We start from the raw sequence: 16,737 nt of genomic DNA on the forward strand, positions 1-16,737 counted from the left end.
TGGGGTAAGAAAGTTCCAAGCCTATTTTCAGAACATATTTTGTGAATAAACCCTAATTTGTAGATTCAAAACAATCTTGTCATTCTTGAATATACTGAACATGCTGTTTGTGGACTTGTAATTATAACATTATATAGACCTAAATTAAATTATTCCCCTGTAGGCTATTACTTTCTGACTCATTAGGAGATTGCGTTTAAAAGTTCAACATTACATTCTTAAACTGTATTAATAATACTGTAATTATGAAAACAGGGGACCAATAATAGCTGGGTATACTGTAGGTAAAAGTGATATGCATTTATAGTAGCCTATGCCTGGCCTTCCCTTCCCTCCTAATTCTTTACTTTGAGTTAGTATAGCATCATTTAGTGTCCTGAATGTATTTACATACGAGCAGAGAAAGACTGCACACAGCAATGATGAAATCAGTCTGTAAGTTGTGATAGTATTGATTGAATATTTAAACAGCATGAGGTACAGTGCTGGGCGGCAGTGGATCAGGCGTAGAGTGGCCGGCAGAGCGGCCGGGCGGGAACCGCGAGGTGCCCAGTTCGATCTCCCAGAGTTAGTGTCGAAGTGTCCTTGAGCAAGACTCTGAACCGCTAATTGCTCCCGATGAGCAGGTTGGTGCCTTCATGGTTTCCTCCACCATCAGTGTATGAATGTGTATGTGAATGGGTGAATCTATATGTAATGCGCTTTGGATAAAATTTCTATATAAATGTAGCCTGGCTAAAGCCAGAGGCGAATCAGCCGTTGGCGAAAAAAGAAATCGACAGTGTGATTTGAGTCTGGCTTATTAGCCAGGCGAATATAAATGCACCATTTACCCAAGTCCTGGGGACATATTTAAAATCCATTTTGGGCAGGAACCCCTTTTGGTGTTAGCATTATGTTATGCTTTAGCTATTGAAAAATAGCCACCGAGTGGCGCGCTACGAGCTTGTAGGTCTGCTATTTTTTTTAAATCAAAGAACGACTGACATAGAAACATAGCCTTTTCAGTATTTAGAAGACATTTTTAGAATCTGATCTCAAAATGGGTTAAAAGATCAGTCGAGTCCACACAGGGACTATCATCAGTGCAGTAACCTATAATAATCTGATTTCTTTATCTCTATGTGCGAGTCCTTCTCTGATCTTTAAGTGACTTTTTGCTTTGACTGCCAGAGAGAAAGACAAGCAAAAGACAGTTTTCTAAGGCACTTGTGCTGAATCCATTTACAAAATTGTAACTGTTACAAACAACGGTGTATATTGCCAAGTATGCCATTAAAGTTTCCGTCACTGAAGGTGGGATTTTACTGGAAGGCAGAGTGATTTATTTGAGTCAAACAGTGCCTCAACTGCAGCAAAATACTGTACCACATCATTGAGAAAATAAAAGGATTCCGACTGAGTGAGGGAACTGGGAAGTGAAAATGAAACACCATCTCATGCTACGTGTTGCATTTGACAAGATTGAATGTGAAGCCTAACACACACACACACACACACACACACACACACACACACACACACACACACACACACACACACACACACACACACACACACACACACACACACACACACACACACACACACAGAGCCTGGAATTTAATAGCCCCTTTCCTTCTCAACTTCTCCTTTTTCCTCGCTTAATATGTTGAAAGGATACACAAGCAACAAGTCCTCAGTGTTACCTGCATGAACCTACAGCAGGGGTTCGCAAAGTGGGTGCCGTGGCGCAAGTCCATGCAGGGGTGCAGGGGTGCCGCAGGATACTTTGATAATATTTGGAATTAATCGATTCAATTGAACCACTTAAGTTAGGGCTATATTTCCGTCCATGCTAAACCCCTTATCCATAAACTACTTTGCCTTTTTTTTTTTTTTTTTTTTTTTTTTACAATTTTGAACATATGTTTTGAATAGTTAAAATAGCCAATCTACAAGCTCACAACGTGTCGATGTACACCGGCTAGTTGAACTATTACAAATTATTTTCAAAATTGTAAAAAAAGAAAAAAAAAAAGGAAAAGTAGTTTAGGGATAAGGGGTTTAGCATGGACGAAAATATTGCCCTTAGACTTTATACTGATTACTTGCACTGAACGTGGTGCCTTCTTTTTCAATTTGTCGTACACCAAATCTCACCAAATCTCAAGCTCACACATTGTGAGTTTAGAATGTGGATACTGGGGTTTAACGTCAAGTATAAAGTATAAAGTTATTTTCCTCATGACATGCTGTATTTTAGGGGGAAATATTTACATATTTACATATATGTATAGGCAGACAGAGAACGCAGATGCAGATATTTATTTTACTCTAGCAGAAGCAGGCCTCAAACCAATGGTACAACTTAACAAGTCCAAAAAGCTAATAACTCAAGTACAAAGCTTCAAAAGCTGAATGAATACATACTGTAACTGCCCGTGACACTAGGGTTTAACTTCAACTATTTATTTATTTGAAGTCAATTTGTTTACTTACTTTGCCTATTTTTGGGTTGCCTTTAATCTGAAACTTCCTGTATTTTGGCTTACTTTTACTTTGAAACTTCCTGTCACTACACCTACATGTACTTAGCTGGGGCCTATTAGTTAGAGAGATAGCATTCACACTGTGCTGAGCCAGATCAACAGGGAAGAGAGACGCACACCAGCGTTGTGTGTGCACTCCAGCGTGTGTTTGATAGACTGCGCGGCAAGGTATGAAATGTTTGATTGCTTATACGCACCGTGCACCTTTGTACTCACTTAAGTAAGGTTGCTTGTACATCACAGTTTTAGCGAACCGTTTTGACTGAAGTTGTGTTTTGTCTACAGTGCCTGTCACACTACGTTGTGGCCATTGACTGTTTGATGTGACTGTTTGATGTGGCCTGAGATCCAAGTTGTTTTATGCAGCCCTTTAGCACCCTCGATGAGCAGATTGAGGTAAATGATTGTTTCTTTGTTTGGTTTTGTTTGGAGTTTCATTCATGATTTATTTGGGATTAATTGTATTTTGTTTGGCGTTTTTGTTTGGTTATTGTGCATTTTCCTCTGGTATTTATTTGTCTTAGAATTGAAATGAATTGAGTTCTCGTATCACTGCTTTTATAATTGACCATAAATTAATCATTTTATTGTTGATTGTATACCTGAAGTGATGAATTAAATGCACAGTTTTTATAATGAAACTATAAATATTTCGACTATGGAATTGTAACTATGTATTCTATATTTTTATAGTTTTCACGGTGTTGGAACAAAATAAACACACCCGTCGAGACCATTCAACCTTGTCATCATTTCATCAATCGAGGGCGCTTACAGTGAAAACTCATCGCTGAATGCAACTCGACAGTCAACACCATCTCATCTACAGCCATCATCTACACAGCCATCTTCTACAGCTACCAGTTCTTCAAGTCACCAGCTCATTGTTACAAGTTTGTCACACAACACCACAGTAACCCCTACATTGAGAGGTACCTATGCCAGGTAGCCTCTACATCTTGGACTGAATAAGTTTGAAGGTTGTGAAAAGGACAATGCAAAAACAAAATAAATAAATAAATAAAAACAACAAAATTAAAAAAAACTACAAAAAAAGGAAACTAAGTGTAAGTGTGTGTGTACATAGATTGTTAAGGTTCTTTACACATGTCAAGCTATTTAACAGCAAACTGAGAACTTTCAAGCTGATTGCATTATTGAAAATGTAAAGGGGACATTTGCATAAACTGTGCTGAAATTTATTTGGTTGATATTTCTCCTCTTTGGGGTTTTAATTGTACATGTCTGTGGAGCTCCTTTGTATTAATGGGTTTGATGCACTAAATGTTAAATCACAGACATAAAAAAAAAAATTGAAGTGTCCGCGCTCTAACAGCTACAGATTCCAAACAAATGGCAACCTCTGAGACAGCAGTCAATATGCAGCAACCCACACACTCTGAAGAGACAACAGCCAACACACAGGATGCCACTGAGGCATCGACCAATGCACACCAGGTCAGATTTACCAAAACTTATAACACCTGGGCACAATTGGCTAAAAATATTCGAACCACACTAAAAACATTTTGTTCAGAAGAGGATCTCCGTGTCATAAAACAAGCTAGCCAGAAACAACACAACACAATAATTGAATGTTACGAATCAATACAACGCAACGGCACCCCTACTCCAGACACTGTAAAGAAAATGGATGCCTGCGGCACTATCACCTCAGAAATTTGCGAGATAGTGGATAAATTCCTGGACACCGTTGGCCAGCCTTTCAATGAGGTGCTGGCGAAGTTGCGTATCAGCATGGCCTTTGATAAGGAGGCGTATGGGTCCATTTTCGGACACACCAATACGGAAACTGTCGTCTCTGACTCTTCAGATGGGACTGAAAACCGTGCACAGTCCCGTGGAACCCATTCATTGCACCCATCCAAAACTCCTTCCATAGCAAATAGTGATGATTCAACTACCTCCAGTCGCCACTCCAGTACGTCCTCCAAAGCCTCCAAGAAAAGAGTTGATGCAGAAGCAGATCTTGCTGCCAAACAGGAAACAGCCAAGGCACTACAGGAGATCCATAGCCAACAAGCCAAACTGCAAGAGGAAAAACTTAAGCTACAACAACTTAAGGCCCAGAAGGACATCAGAGTAGCAGCAGCACGGGTTCAAGCTTATAACCTATTTGAAAGTGATTCCGAACATTGCAATAAACCACCCTCTGCTCCTCCAAACATCACATCATGTTTCACAAAGTACCAAGCAGAAGCCTGTATAGCCTGTCACCCTATGGCCTCCCCCTTCCTAATGAATCGTAGGCCTGCGGATGAGAGGACCCCTAAAGGAGCCAGAGCTTTCCATACCACTATCCAGAATGACCCCAAGCCTGCATTCACCTGCCCCATATGTGCTCAGAAAGCACATAGTATTGCTACATGCCCCAGCTTTGCAAGGACAACTATGGAGGACAAGAAAGCTTACATTTTTGAAAACAACCTCTGCTTCGGATGCCTGAGAAAGGGACACGTCGGCAAGGAATGCAGGAGAAGACACACCTGTGGCATATGTAATCGACCTCATCCTACCTGCCTGCATAATGGCAGAGATAAGAGAACGGGGGGAGAAATGTCGAAGGACTCCCCAGATAACCATACAAGTCACGAGACCCATGCTGCCATCGCATACTCGAGCACGTCATCTACAGAGGACCCACAGAGGTGGGCGACTGAGTTGGAGTCTCGAGTAAACTGTTTAGAGGCCGAGTTAGATGACCTGCGCACCCATAAACGGATGGCCTTGGTGCATAATGAACACCTGCGGATGGAAGTGGCCGAAATCATGATAAGGAATGGAGAAACAGTGAAGCTTCTCAATACCATGAAACAGAGCCAGGATGATGTCCTCAAGGCCAAAGAGCAGCTAGACAGTGAGTCCCGGCAAGGGACCAAGACAGATCAGCAGCAGCAAGAGATCGATCGTCTGAATAAAGAACTGACGGAACAGAGAGCGGAATTGGCCAACATGCACAATGCTCTAGGAAATAAGGACATGGAGATTGATAGAAATCATAGAGAGCTAGAGGCCTTAAGGGCTCAGCTTAAACAACAGCTTGCCATCACTGTAGAGCAGAAGCAGGAGACTGAACAACTGAGAGAGGAACTGGATCAGACACAAATTAAATTCAATCATACAAACAGTGCCCTGCGAAGCAGAAAAACTAGTGACTCTCAGCTGAACAGTACCATAAAAGATCTACAGGCAGAAAATAATGATGATCTTGTGCGCTCTGTGAGGGATCAGGAGGCAGAGCTCTCCTCCCTGAGGGAGCAAACACGGATCCAGATGAACACCTTGGACCAGGAGAGGCAGAGAATCAACAAAGAACTGAAAAACGTACTGCCCCAACTCGAGCAGGAGTGTAGCGAAGGCAAGCAGACACGGAAGCTACAGGAAGAATGTCCGCTCCAGTGCACGGCGGTTGAGACCAAGGGCATTCTACCGAACGCTGTAGTCCAAATTGATGACCCCATACATGTCCACTGCAACAGTTCCCCGGAAGAGCTGGGAGACATGGCTGCTATAGAGGTCCCCTCCACCAAACATGGACAGCAACAAATTAATAACAGCCCAAACGGACACATTAGGACAGACAACAATCAAAATGGAAAAGGACACTCGGGTGACGGACCTGGAAATGGAAAACTAATTGGCAGCAAGATCTTTCCTCTAATCCTGTCATCTAAAGGCCAATTGCAAAAGTGGTTCTTTACTTAAAAGTGAATCACCAATGTATCCTCTCAAACCTCATGTACCTTGTAAAGACATTGTAAATCATGTTCCGTTCAATCCAGAATGATTTGCCCTAGTAACATGATTGGGGGGAGTGTAACTGCCCGTGACACTAGGGTTTAACTTCAACTATTTATTTATTTGAAGTCAATTTGTTTACTTACTTTGCCTATTTTTGGGTTGCCTTTAATCTGAAACTTCCTGTATTTTGGCTTACTTTTACTTTGAAACTTCCTGTCACTACACCTACATGTACTTAGCTGGGGCCTATTAGTTAGAGAGATAGCATTCACACTGTGCTGAGCCAGATCAACAGGGAAGAGAGACGCACACCAGCGTTGTGTGTGCACTCCAGCGTGTGTTTGATAGACTGCGCGGCAAGGTATGAAATGTTTGATTGCTTATACGCACCGTGCACCTTTGTACTCACTTAAGTAAGGTTGCTTGTACATCACAGTTTTAGCGAACCGTTTTGACTGAAGTTGTGTTTTGTCTACAGTGCCTGTCACACTACGTTGTGGCCATTGACTGTTTGATGTGACTGTTTGATGTGGCCTGAGATCCAAGTTGTTTTATGCAGCCCTTTAGCACCCTCGATGAGCAGATTGAGGTAAATTATTGTTTCTTTGTTTGGTTTTGTTTGGAGTTTCATTCATGATTTATTTGGGATTAATTGTATTTTGTTTGGCGTTTTTGTTTGGTTATTGTGCATTTTCCTCTGGTATTTATTTGTCTTAGAATTGAAATGAATTGAGTTCTCGTATCACTGCTTTTATAATTGACCATAAATTAATCATTTTATTGTTGATTGTATACCTGAAGTGATGAATTAAATGCACAGTTTTTATAATGAAACTATAAATATTTCGACTATGGAATTGTAACTATGTATTCTATATTTTTATAGTTTTCACGGTGTTGGAACAAAATAAACACACCCGTCGAGACCATTCAACCTTGTCATCATTTCATCAATCGAGGGCGCTTACACATACTGTATAGAGCTCCAAAGGTTGGAGCTACGTGGGAGGTGCATGGTCAGGCTGGCCCAATCCCAATTGCCTCCCTCAAGCCCTGAGCCCTGAACCCTCATTGACTTTAGTGACGTCAGCTGTAAGTGCTTGAGGGTGAGAGGCTTGATTGTTGTGAAAGGAATGGGACGTACAGCACTTAAGATGAGTCCGCCATTCATGACACTTTGCATCACTTCATAAAAACTGTCCTTATTCACAGCCAGTGCCTACATGCTTGGCCTATTCATACATATTGTCTATCATGTCTATTTTAGTATTTAAGCGGATCGTTTTATTATTAGTTTCATAAATACACTTTCCTGTGTGCATAGGGGTTGTAATATTCATATAATAATATTCCTTATAAATTGCATTTCCATATTCTTTTACTTTACTCATTAGTCATTTCTCATCATGTTTCCCTTATTATTATTATTGTTATTAAAGGAGCATTCAGTGATTTCTGCACTGGTAACAAGATGTGCACATGCACACGCTCTACAGTGGGGGAAGTACAACAGACCAACAGCACGTGCACCAAGGCCCGCCCCACTCGATCATGATTGGAGGAAGGCCCCTCTCATCCTGATTGGATGAAGGCTTTGCCACCCAAAGCCCAACCCGAAACTAGGGTTTTTTGACCCCAGGGGCTCACTGGGGACAGGGAGGAACTCCTTATATGGTCAGAACACTTTATAGTAGGGAGGATTATCCAAAAAATAAGAAAAAATAAGTGATATTTGAATTAAGTGAAATCACTGAATATACCTTTAAATATATAGCCTATCCTTCCATTCCGTCTCCCTTTGAGAACAGTGAGAAAGCACTATTGTGTTTGTTGACATTCTAACCGCGATACATAACTAATTTGCATACTTAATTGACTGACGTTCGTAGGACCCCCCTCATTCCCCTGGTAACGCTATGAACTGTGGGTAATCTCGTTGCCAAAGTCAGCCAAAGTCAGCATCGATGCTGACTTTGGCAAAGGGCACATAAAGGGGCGGGGCTGAGCCCTCACTGACTTACCGATTTCAAATGGGACATCCCTCAAGCCCTCGCAGACTTCACATGAACACGCAGCTAAGGTCACATTCCCACCTAATACTTCGGTAGACTCGATGCGAATGGACGGAGAAATTGGAATTCTTGCATATTTAATTTGCTGCGGTTTGCCTTCACACTGTCATCCGCAGCAATTGGAAACGCAGCAGGGGGGACCTTTATCAATGTGTTCCATTCATAAACTAGCCTACACAGTGAAATCTATGGTGATAAAATTATACTCATAACGTGCATGTGTCGTGCCGTCTGGGACTGGACCCCCCCCCCCTCTCTCTCTCTCTCACTATACGCACGCAGCCACGCACTCTGCTTTTGCCACCCAGTCGGAGCCATAGGGGTGCTTACCGGGGGAAATCAGCAGCAGCAGCCAGCACAACAGATCATCTGGGCCGGATTGGACCGTGCCCGGCAGACCCAGATCTTCAATACTGACCAAACATCAATGTGCGGTATGTTCAGCGGCGCAACGCCGACACAAACGGATCCACGCCACAGAAAGTTTTCATTCAGAATCAGAACAATCCTATCTCTCCTACACAACAATCACTACATCATCCTGTTTGTGTTGTGTGGGCAGTGGGCATGGAGCAGAGCAATGTCTATGACTGGGGGAAAAGGGCACACCGAAGCTGTCCTTTCCATAGGGGAGAGGCCTGTTTTTGGTTGCCTGTGCATAGGGCATGAAGCCAGAACTTGGACAGGCCCGCATTGGGCGCACTCCTCACAAATGCAACCCAAGAGGAAGGAATGGGGATTGGTGGAGATGCCAAACTGCCAAAATCTGAACTTTTTGCATTACATCATCAACTTGTATCTTGCGGCCATACAGGGGCTGGCAACAATGACATTATTCCCATCTGTGCTGTTCTGAACAGCTGTTGAACAAGTTGTTGAACATTGAAACCTGTAGGCTTAGGCTACCTACAGTATAACAATCTGCCTTTTGTGTGAAGGTTCAGATTAAAACTATTTGAGTTTTGCAATTATATTGCCTGAGTTTGAGTTTTGAAATGTGCAATTATGAATATCGCCTGTAAAGGTTTATGTATTGGTTTTGTTTTTCATGGCTCTTTGTATTTATGTTTTTAGAATTGCTCTGTTGTTATTTCACCAGTAGCAATTAGGGGCTGGTGTAAGAGCCATCATGACCTAATGTTTCCTGATTGACAATGTCACTGCAGATTGGTCAATGTCAAGGCCAGCCCAGGTATTTAACCAGGCTGCTAATCAGGCACAGGTGTTGCCAGTGGCAGACGGCAGAGGCTAACAGTTTTCCACTGTGTTCAGGAGGGCTGGTCGCCTGTGTTTGTTACAGTTTCTTTCTTATTATTTTATCTGTATGTTGTATAGGAAAAGGACTGCAGAAAATAACTCAACGGACATGTTTTGGAGATCAGTTTGTACTGGCACACGTAAGAACTTCCACCTGGCCGTCGGCAACCAGTAGTGCCATTAAGTATAGGAACTACAGTTGGGTTCTCAAATTTTCATAGCCTGGCTTTGGCCAGACACATAGCGTGGAGTATTCACTCACGCTCCACCCCGGAGGAATCCGTAAGTGAATCCACGTTATCAGTATGGGCGAAGCCAGCTAGCTACTACTAAGAGAACTGTGTGCAGTCACAGCCAGGTATTTTGTATAGCCATCCCGGTTATTGCCAGATGGAGACTTAGAGTATATATGAATAGAGACGGCACCCGAGTTCTCCTTCCATCCACTTGCATTAAGTTGCTCAGAAGCGCATGAGGCGATTTCACTCCTCCTTCCGGTTAGGAACAGAGTGCATTCTGGGATTGATTGGGCCAAAGACATGAACGCGCTGCCATTGCACTGAAACCGCGTTCACGTGTCATCATGAACGTGCGCAATGATAGTCAACGGACCAGCGCGTTCATGTTCTTGGCCCAGCGCTGCAATACCAAATTCGGCCACTATGTCCATTGCGCCTCAGGGTTTCCTAATTGCCAGGACACACCTCCCCGAATGTGGAATGCAGCTCGATCCAACTTAATAAATAAACAAAGAAATATATATATGTCAGAAGAGAGTGACAGACAGTCAGGCTAAAAATGTTTGAGAGCATTGTATACAAATGAAAGCAATTTGTTTCATTTAAATTGTACACTTAGTTAAAAAGAGTTACAAATGGATAGATTAACACTGAGTTAACACTGTGTGCCCCAATTGCAGTGTTTTATATTAAATCTCCTATCTGTATTTGGATATAATTGATCTGATACAGATAAAATCACACCCGTGTGAACTGAGTGGTGTAAGGTTTTATATAGCATGATCAGCTGTGGTCTGACGTAATGTCTGACGTAATGAAATAAGGTAAGGTATTATGTAGCCTGATCAGCTCTGATCTGACGTAATGAAATCACACCCGGATGTGATTTCACAACTGGCTTTTTCTGTGCAGAGAAAATGACCATGGTTGCTACGGTCATCCAGTTCACCCGGGTGTGATTTAATTACGTCAGAAATTATTTTGAACATAGCAACCATGCTCATTTTTTTCTGCACACAAAAGCCAGTTGTAGGAGTGGTTTACACCACTCAATAATAGTCAATGTACTGCATAATATACAACACAGTCTAAATCTGTCACCTAAAAAAAATCACACCCGTGTGAACTGAGTGGTGCAGTGACGTCACACACTAACCATAGCAACCATGCTCACCTGTACATGGCCCCACGTACAGGTACAGACATGGGTACAGACAAAGCTGGTTATTGGAGTGGTTTGCACCACTCAAAAATTAAAAAGGAAAGAAATGCAATCAATGTATTAAACAGTTTAAATAAATAAATAAATATTAGCACAAGGCTTTCAACTTAAGCATCTTGCGAGGCTTAGAATCATTGGGGCTTTATACACAAAACTGTCCAACCAAAAGGGATTTGCTTGTGTCTCTGTGTTATTTGGTAAAGTGGCATCCTGGTGATTGGTTATTCATCCATTTTCACTGTGATTGCACATCCCGTGTGTGATGATGGAGAATAAGCTCATTTCACTTTTTGTCATGGCAAATGCAACTTCATTTTCTGCTGCTGAGTCACAACAATGCATCCATCAAACCAGCCACATAAATCATCCCTGACAGGGCATTTAAAAATAAATACATATTAAAAACACAAATGTCGACTAACGACACGCCGCATGAGCTGTGCACTTGACTCAATCTCGGTATGTACCAGTACATCTACATTTGGATGACATTAGATCATCTGTTGATGCACTCCCATCAGTTTCCATCATTATGTTGATTAACTGTGACATTTCATTTGACTTTTTGTAATATGCTATGGTCTAGCAGAGATAACATTTGGACATTTTAAAAAGCAGTAAACAAGGAAATTTGGACATTCATGTGTTGTCTCTGTGTGTGTGTGCGCGTGCGTGCGTGCGTGCGTGCATGCTTGTCTGCTTGATGTAAACACTTGTGACACCTGGTAGGCAACATCCTTCAGCCTTTTGACGTTCTCAAATGAATATAAAGAATGATCATTTGAATAATTTCATTAAAACTCCATGGCTTGGAGACACTTCTTTAGTCTCATCATGACTGCCCTGAGATCCGGAACATAGAAATAAGACTGCCCTAAAAGCTGTCAGGACCCGAGGAAGCTGTGGGGGATTCTACGGCATACAGCAGTGGTTCCCAAAGTGTGGTCCGGGGACCCCCAGGGGTCCTTGAGGGACCCCTGGGGGTCCCTCACTAAATGATATCACTAAATGATAGTTTGGAACCAAATGGACCCTTATGAGTCTGTAACTCTGAGAGTGTACAAATGGAACCAAATGGACCCATCAGGGTCCATTTGGTTCCATTTGTACACTCACACTCACATTTGTACACTCACACTCAGAGTTAAAATGACATTGATTTTACAATATAAATTGGGGGTCCCAGAGATAGAAATGCCATTAAATGGGGGTCCATAGACTAATCCATGTCAAACGGGGAGTCCTTGAAATGAATCACTGCTAGAGCCGTAAACATCTTCTCTTATGGGGGTCCCTGCAGGCATATCTTTTCAAATGGGGGTCCACGGGCAAATTAGTGTCAGTTTGGGGGTCCATGACATGAAAAAGTTGGGAACTACTGATACAGTACAGTTAAACTTTTTGTGCTCTTCGAGGTGCTCCCTTTGTAGAGGTCCCTCAATGTTATGTCTCTGCAGGAGACTTCATCTATGAGAGGATGTGCGTGCGTGTGTGCATGAGTGCGTGCGTGCGTGTCCAAAGTTAATCTCAGAAATCGCTGGACCAATCAGTGCCAAACTTTGCATGCAAACTGTCTACTAGTAGTCCACAGAAGTAGGCCTACCTCCCAATAATAGCCGTCTCCATATATGGCCGTTTCACCTCTGTGATGTAATCCAACACAGAGCATGCCTATTTACATGCACTTCGACAGTGGGTGCAGGGCCAATAAGACAATCATGGAAGGAGGTAGGGCCCGCACACCATTCTTTTGGTAAAGAATTACTTTGTTACCAGATCTTCGTCAGATCAGTATACATATATGTAATCCAACACAAACACTTCTATCCCAAAAAGTGACAATTATTTCAAACCATTAACATTGAAACGCAAAACACAAGTAGGTAACATATCACGTTTTGGGACAATTTGCACCCATATTAAAATGTGATATAGCTTGATGTATGGGTTCTATTTCAGAAGCATGTTCTGCACTTTTCATCACATTGTTCTTATGATCGTCATGGTTGAGGACAAATTACAGTACCAAGTGAAAAGGTGTGTTTTTTTGTTTAGTTTTTAAACAAAAGCGATAGGCTACTGTAGATTTCAGACCACTAGTATTAACGCAGTAATCTAAAATGGCACAGTAACCAGGAAGCCTGTCAAAGAGTGAAATATATACCTCTTACTTAGGATATGGAACATCAATAATATGGATGTTCTGTCCGCAACTTGCTCTTTTGATTAACTCACTTCATGGGATCAACTCTCTTGAGCTCGCTTTCAAATTGAATCCCTGTTTAAATCAATGCCCTTTCTCTTTGTTAAACAGTCGCATGATCTGGAGTCTTACTTTTACTATCAACTTAATCATTTTTTGCATTGCCATCTAATGTCATATTATGTAGTAAATTGTTTATTGCCATTGTAAAACGTACACCCATCAAGAAGTATATACACTACAGCTAACCAATCACTTTGGTCAACATATATCTTTGGTATAGGCATTATAAAATACCCTGACATATCATTTTATACTTAGATGATAAGACAAAGGCATAGATGACAGTGCTGTGGCTTACCAGCTCTCACACAATATTGCAGTATTGTGCAGCTTAGTTAAATATTAATGTTATGTTACATGAGTCAGCAAAAGACTCATCACTTGATATGATTCAGCAGATTCAAATGAAAGGGTCCAGGTAATGAGTTCAGTTCATCTCATTAGAAGAACCACTACTGAACCGTAGTCACTGCCAAGGACAGGCAAATTACCTTGACTTTGAGAAGTTCTCATCATTAAAGGAGGATCCAACTGAAAAAAACAAAACTAAATTCAGATATGGATTGTCAGAAACTCTGAACAGTAACCCCCTGGCTGTCCTCATCTGTGAAAGTGTGCAGTTATCTCCCAAAGCTAGAAACAAAGCAGCCAAGAATTCTTGAACATGCGCAAATATGTGTTGTTGTTTTTTGTGATGAATAGACTCTGTTGTGTCTGATATCAGTGCTTGTTGAAAATCTGCATATATTGACACAGTGTGTTTACATGCATGCACGACTGCACGTGTGCAGGATTGAGTGAGTGAGTGAGTGAGTGAGTGAGTGAGTGATTGATTGATTGAGTGAGTGAGTGAGTGAGTGAGTGAGTGAGTGAGTGAGTGAGTGAGTGAGTGAGTGAGTGAGTGAGTGAGTGAGTGAGTGAGTGAGTGAGTGAGTGAGTGAGTGAGTGAGTGAGTGAGTGAGTGAGTGAGTGAGTGAGTGAGTGAGTGAGTGAGTGAGTGAGAAAACTATACCACCCGTCTGTCTGTGTCCCTTTGGTGCCCATACAGGAAATCTCAGTATCTCTGTCCCCCATGGCCATATATGGAGATCCCTGATGTCAGACTCATGCCCATAGCCTGTATATTGTCATGACCAGCAGTCCTTGACAACTGGATATCCATATATGCTCATATGGACATATCGGTCGGATCGGCGGTTCTGGACAACCGCACATCCGAACGACTTGTTTTCCTCTGAGATGATAAATGATACAACAAACCCTGGATAATTAAGGACTATTTGACTAGACAAGGAATAGGCAACTACCATACTAGTCACCACCAGTAAGACGCCCTGAGGGCAAGAATCGTGCTGAAACAACAGGTCTGGGAATGCCCATATATGGACCTCTTTGTTTTCTTCTTTTTTTCTGAGGGGCGCATTTGTCACATTTGCCATTGACAATGAAAGGAGAATTTACGTCATAATTATGTTTATGGGCAAATCCACATGTTACGCCATGATGATGTACGATAAGAGCGCCCCTCACTTAACACAGGGGTGATTTTTAATTGACGTTTTCGGGCTGGGTAGGGCGTAAAATGTGTGCTAATTAGTAAGACCAGGCGGGGCCTCTGGCCAGCCCAGTTCGGGCCCGTCTAGAGTTTAAATGGACAGGTATCAGTCAAAAGGGAGACATCAAAGAGGAAGGACGGGTGGGGGGGAATCAACATATGGCATGTCAGAACAGGTCAGCTCCATATATGGAGATCTAAGGTGACATTCACACCAGAAAGCTTTACTGCGATTAAAACGAATCCTGCTGCGCATTCTCCGAAAGTGCGCTTCGTTTGGCAGGTGTGAAGGCTCATTCGAATCCTAATGCGCATCAAAGAACCGCATTCTACTCCGCCAAAAACGGGGGTTTCGCTTCGCTTCCAATCGCACTTGATTTCGATTCGGTGCAGGTGGGGAATGCAATCCGTAGCAAATAAAGGAAATGAAGCAAACTATGTGGCGGATAAGGAGCTGCACAGTTGGAGGCGGAGAAGGGATATGCATTTTACGCAGTACAAAGATGTCCCGTTAGGTTACCATGTGACGTGGTCAAATAAGGAGACCGAAGCCCTCATCGAAATATGAGGACGAGCACATGAATCTATTGCTTAAGGAAACACATAAAAAACACTGCAGTGTACAGAATATTCTGTCTGTCTGTCATGCGTAAACATGGAGGCCTAGCCTGTCACTGTGTGTGGGGATCCGAGTGGAGACTTTCTTCATCTTGTTTAAATATAAATACTTCAAAATTAAAACACATGTTTAGCTCAGCATGATTTATAAACTGTATAGCTAACATTGCATATGCATAATAATTGTAGGCTATATGGTGATCGGATCATCAATGGGACTCTGGGAGTAGCTATTGTAAACTTCGGATCATTTTGCGCTCCCGTCTCCGCAGTGCCTCGTTCATGTGCCCAAAAGAACAGTGGCTGACACACACACACACACACACACACACACACACACACACACACACACACACACACACACACAAACACAAACACACACACACACACACACACACACACACACACACACACACACACACACACACACACACACACTATTACTCAAAGTATATTTTTAACACCATAGCTTCACTGTGTATTTTGTGAATTGAACACATTGATAAAAGTCCCTGCTTCGTTTCCTTGCTGCGCTTGACACAGCCAGTGTGAAGGCAAACCACAGCAAATTAAATATGCAAGAATCGCAACTTCTCCGCCCATTCGCATCGAGTCTACCGAAGTATTAGGTGAGAATGTGACCTAAGGGTTTGAGGTTTGAGGTCAGATGTAGAATTGTAAAACAGCGTGCTTTATGTGCTTTATGGTCTAGAGGGGTGGGTGCGCATGGAGCAAGCGCAGGGACGGCTCCAGGGGGGCTTTAGCCCCCTCTGGTGGAGGCTTAGCCCCCCCCTCAAAACAAGCCCAATTGACTTATTTCTATGTAAACCAAGATTCATTAGCCCCCCCTCTAAATAGCCAGCCCCCCATAGCACCCCGTCACAATTTTCTGGAGCCGTCACTGAGCAAGCGCTGTAGAATTTTGGTTCACCGATCGACCATGACGGACGGACTGACTGACTGACAGGTTTTGCTGGAAATTGGGAAGCAATCCCTGTTGTAAAGTAACCTCGCCTCACCAGGCTTTCCACCACCTCGGAGGAAAGCCTGGTCTCTGTTTCAAAAGTCCGTATGATCCTGTCGGGAGCGGATGATATCGTTACGTCATGTTGTAGTATTGTTTTCGAACAACAGGCGGCAACTTCTTCCGATTTTTCTCAATAAAAGCTCTCGTAGCCTGTAGCTTTTATTGAGAAAAATCGGAAGAAGTTGCCG

At 42.5% G+C, this 16,737-nt stretch overlaps 2 long non-coding RNA genes across 2 annotated transcripts; both read left to right on the plus strand.

Moving 5' to 3' along the window:
• The first annotated feature begins 2,604 nt into the window (after positions 1-2,604).
• On the plus strand, positions 2,605-3,511 carry LOC306936922. Its single transcript, XR_013791568.1, has 3 exons — positions 2,605-2,699; positions 2,817-2,927; positions 3,225-3,511. It is a non-coding gene; the product is annotated as an uncharacterized lncRNA (long non-coding RNA).
• A 3,048-nt stretch (positions 3,512-6,559) lies between these two features.
• Positions 6,560-7,254, plus strand: LOC306936370. The gene is made up of 3 exons (XR_013791486.1): positions 6,560-6,654; positions 6,772-6,882; positions 7,180-7,254. It is a non-coding gene; the product is annotated as an uncharacterized lncRNA (long non-coding RNA).
• Positions 7,255-16,737: the final 9,483 nt, after the last annotated feature.

The sequence above is a fragment of the Electrona antarctica genome (assembly GCF_951216825.1).
Source record: "Electrona antarctica genome assembly, chromosome: 14".
NCBI classification, from domain to species: domain Eukaryota; kingdom Metazoa; phylum Chordata; class Actinopteri; order Myctophiformes; family Myctophidae; genus Electrona; species Electrona antarctica.